Here is a 4,516-nt window from a genome sequence, read left to right as displayed (position 1 = left end):
CAAGTACGGTGGGTCCCAGCCGCCCCTCACAGTGTGCGGTCTGGCTACCCTGAAGGTAAAGCCGCCTTCGCTATTCGCGAACCTTACTGGTGGGGACAGGTCTGTCACTGTATAACACTGGGGTACAGTACTGGTAGGTACAGTTCTTTCACTATAACACTGCGGTACAGTACTGGTGGGGACAGGTCTGTCACTGTATAACACTGGGTTACAGTACTGGTGGGTACAGGTCTGTCACTGTATAACACTAAGGTACAGTACTGGTGGGTACAGGTCTGTCACTGTATAACACTGGGGAACAGTACTGGTGGGGACAGGTCTGTCACTGTATAACACTGGGGTACAGTAGTGGTGGGTACAGGTCTGTCACTGTATAACACTGGGGTACAGTACTGGTGGGTACAGTTCTTTCACTATAACACTGGGATACAGCACTGGTGGGGACAGGTCTGTCACTGTATAACACTGGGGTGCAGTACTGGTTTGTACAGGTCTGTTACTGTATAACACGGGTACAGTACTGGTGGGTACAGGTCTGTCACTGTATAACACTGGGGTACAGTACTGGTGGGTGCAGGTCTGTCACTGTATAACACTGGGGTACAGTACTGGTGGGTACAGGTCTATCACTGTATAACACTGGGGTACAGTACTGGTGGGTACAGTTCTTTCACTATAACACTGGGGTACAGCACTGGTGGGGACAGGTCTGTCACTGTATAACATTGGGGTGCAGTACTGGTTTGTACAGGTCTGTCACTGTATAACACGGCAGTATAGACCTGTACCCACCAGTACTGTACCCCAGTGTTATACTGTGACAGACCTGTACCCACCAATACTGTACCCGTGTTATACTGTGACAGACCTGTACCCACCAGTACTGTACCTCAGTGTTATACAGTGACAGACCTGCACCCACCAGTACTGTACCCCAGTGTTATACTGTGACAGACCTGTACCCACCAGTACTGTACCCCAGTGTTATACAGTGACAGACCTGTCCCCACCAGTACTGTACCCCAGTGTTATACAGTGACAGACCTGTACCCACCAGTACTGTACCCCAGTGTTATACTGTGACAGACCTGTACCCACCAGTACTGTACCCCAGTGTTATACAGTGACAGACCTGCACCCACCAGTACTGTACCCCAGTGTTATACTGTGACAGACCTGTACCCACCAGTACTGTACCCCAGTGTTATACAGTGACAGACCTGTCCCCACCAGTACTGTACCCCAGTGTTATACTGTGACAGACCTGTACCCACCAGTACTGTACCCCAGTGTTATACAGTGACAGACCTGTACCCACCAGTACTGTACCCCAGTGTTACACCGTGACAGACCTGTACCCACCAGTACTGTACCCCAGTGTTATACAGTGACAGACCTGTGCCCCCCCAGTATTGTACCCTCCTGTTGTACAGTGAACTGACGTCTCTGTGGACATGTATATTATTTAATATAACTAGTGTGCCGTGTGTGTGGAGGTTGATGGCGGTTTTACTTGTTCCCACAGTGCTGGTGGTCTATAACCATTACCTGGCATTTCAACACTTTGCCGAAGAGTACTACCCCTTCACTGAGGTAAGCCAGTGTACTGTGGGCGGCAGTGTCTGTCCGAGTTGTGTTGAGCCGCTCTGTGTGAAGAGACTGAAATGAGTGGCCATTGTTTCCCCTGGGGGAATCTAGAACTAGGGGGCAGTTTCAGAATAAGGGGTCGCCCATTTAAAACTGAGATGAGAAATTTCTTCTCTGAGGGTCGTAAATCTGGAATTCTCTGCCCCAGAGGGCTGTGGAGGCTGGGTCACTGAATATATTTAAGGTGGAGAGAGACAGATTTTTGAACAATAAGGGAGTGAAGGGTTATGGGGAGCGGGCAGGGAAACGGAGCTGAGCCCAAGATCAGATCAGCCATGATCTCATTAAATGGCGGAGCAGGCTCGAGGGGCCGAATGGCCTCCTCCTGCTCCTATTTCTTATGTTCTTATGACCCACTCCGATGGATTGGAGACCATCGAGTCACTCAGGCAGTGGCGAAGGTGGGATGTCGCAGATACCCCAACGCACTGAGTGTAGTGGCTTCCTTTAACTGTGTCAGAATGACAAGTCCCAATTGAAGCTTCTCGCTTGTGAAGAGACCCAAGCAAATAAGGTTCGAATCCCACAAGTTAAAAATGAGGAAGTTGGGGGTCAGTCGAGGGGAAATTTCGCACCCAACAAGTAACTAAGCTGTGGATTTTTAAAAAAATCATTTTTGTCATGTGAGCATCTTTGGAAGACCAGCATTTATTGCCCATCTTTAGTTGCCCAGAGTTTGAAACAACTGAGTGACTTGTTAGGCCTCTTCAGGGGGCAGCTAAGAATCAACCATGTTGTTGTGGGACTGGAGTCACAGATCAGCCCAGACCGAGTAAGGACGGCAGGTTTCCTTCCCTAAAGGGCGTTTAGTGAACCAGTTAATTTTCTTACGACAATCTGACAGCTTCGTGGTCACTTTTACTGAGACCAGCTTTTTATTAAGTGAATTCAGATTCTCAAAGGGCCGTGGTGGGATTTGAACTCGCGCGCTCTGGATTACCAGTCCAGTAACATAACCACCAATAAGTTAACCAGGGAAGGATGGTAAAAGCACAGTGGGGCCTGAGCCGCTAGGCTCTGTCTCTGTGGAGAGAGTGGGTGTGGCTTGTCCCAGAGCTTCGTGCGACAGGAGTCCCGGCACGTGGGTTGGGCGAGCAGTCTCACGGCCCCGACCACCTACCGGCCGTTTGAAACTAATGGGCAGACAGTCGTTCCAGGTGTGGTGTCCTCAGAGTCTGAATTCCCAATCTGTTCTTCCGTATGCTGAGGGCAAGCGAGAGGGTTTGTTATATTTTGTTGGTTTTTAGGCGTCGCTGGCAAGGCTGGCATTTATTGCCCATCCCAAGTTGCCCTTGGGGTGGTGAGCCGCCTTCTTCTTGAACTGCTGCAGTTCATGTGGTGAAGGTGCTCCCATAGTGCTGTTAGGTAGGGAATCTCAGGATTTTGATCCAGTGATGATGAAGATATGTTTTGCTCAGTGCCAGTTGGTGTTGGGGCAGTTTCTGGAGATCTTGGAAGTCCATCTGTGGTTGTTTGGCTCTGTCGGGAGGTTGGACGATTGAGTGAAGTCCAGGAGGAGGAATTGCTGCCGGATTGTGTGGAATGAATGGACCGGTGGCTTTTTCCTGCTCCTGTTTGATTCTAGTTACCTTGGCATTGGAAAAGCTACAGCGAAGGGTTTATACATTGGATTGGAAACCTATTGTTGGTTATTCGGTCATTCGTTTGGTTACTCGGTTAATATTTTGGTTACTCAAACGCCTCGTTCTCCTGTGTTCTGTCCAGGTACTAGCTTACTTCACACTGTGCCTGTGGATAACCCCTTTCTCCTTCTTTGTGTCACTGTCCGCTGGAGAGAACGTCCTTCCGTCCACAATTCAGCACGGAGGTGAGTGTCGAGACGCCCGTCCTTAATACTGTCGGCAGGTTTTTGGTTTGGTGGATCGGTTAATGGGTTGAATGGTAGTTTGGTTGATCAGTTTATGGGCTGAATGGTTAATTTACTGGTTGAGTGGTTAGTTTATGATTTGGTCGATTGGTTCATGGGTTGACTGGTTGGTTGGTGGACTGGTCAATTGGTTCATGGGTTGAAGGGTTGTTTGGTGGATTGGTCGATTGGTTCATGGGTTGAATGGTTGGTTGGTGGATTGGTTCATGGGTTGAATGGTTGGTGGATTGATCGATTGGTTCATGGGTTGAATGGTTGGTTGGTTGGTGGATTGGTCGATTGGTTCATGGGTTGAATGGTTGGTGGATTGATCGATTGGTTCATGGGTTGAATGGTTGGTGGATTGATCGATTGGTTCATGGGTTGAATGGTTGGTTTGTGGATTGGTTTGTGAGTTGAATAGTTCGTTTATAGTTTGGTGGGTTAATTGGTTGGCTTATAGTTTCCTTGATTTTCCACAGATGACGTCGTGTCGAATTACTTCACAAAGGGTAAGAGGAGTAAGCGATCGGGTATCCTAGTGATCTTCACCTTCATCAAAGAGGCAATCCTGCCCAGTCGACAGAAGATGTACTGACAGCCACCGAGTGTATACGTTCACGAGCAGTAGCAGAACTGATGGAGAGGATGGAGGAGGGGAGGGAGCAGAGAGACCAAGAAACTGAATAACACGGAGGATGATGAGCTCCTGCCTTGGACTTTAATTTGGAATTAATGTTTGATTTTTTTTTCTTTAAATGGTCCCTCCTCCCTGAAGGAATTTCTGTTGGAAGGTGATTTTAAACGCATTATTTTTGCACAGATTTTGAAATTTAGAAGGACTTCAAACACACAACAAAAAACAAATCTTGTTCCATTTGGAGGGGTCTCCATCGGAGCTCCCCACGCGATGTATTAAATGTAAACGTTGCCATTTTATAATGGAGTGGATGATTGCTGTACATGGTCATTGATGCTTCCAGTAAACCTTGCTCAGTTTAA

The 4,516-nt window shown here is 48.1% G+C and overlaps 1 long non-coding RNA gene across 1 annotated transcript; it reads left to right on the top strand.

Annotated features, from left to right (window-relative positions):
• The first annotated feature begins 1,523 nt into the window (after positions 1–1,523).
• Positions 1,524–4,516, top strand: LOC147123814 (uncharacterized). Its single transcript, XR_015075089.1, has 3 exons — positions 1,524–1,593; positions 3,373–3,475; positions 3,997–4,516. It is a non-coding gene; the product is annotated as an uncharacterized LOC147123814 (long non-coding RNA).

This window comes from Somniosus microcephalus, chromosome 2 (assembly GCF_052327205.1).
Source record: "Somniosus microcephalus isolate GS21.2 chromosome 2, FLI_Smic_1.0, whole genome shotgun sequence".
Taxonomy (NCBI): Eukaryota; Metazoa; Chordata; class Chondrichthyes; order Squaliformes; family Somniosidae; genus Somniosus; species Somniosus microcephalus.
This window is presented reverse-complemented; position numbering and strand designations above follow the sequence as displayed.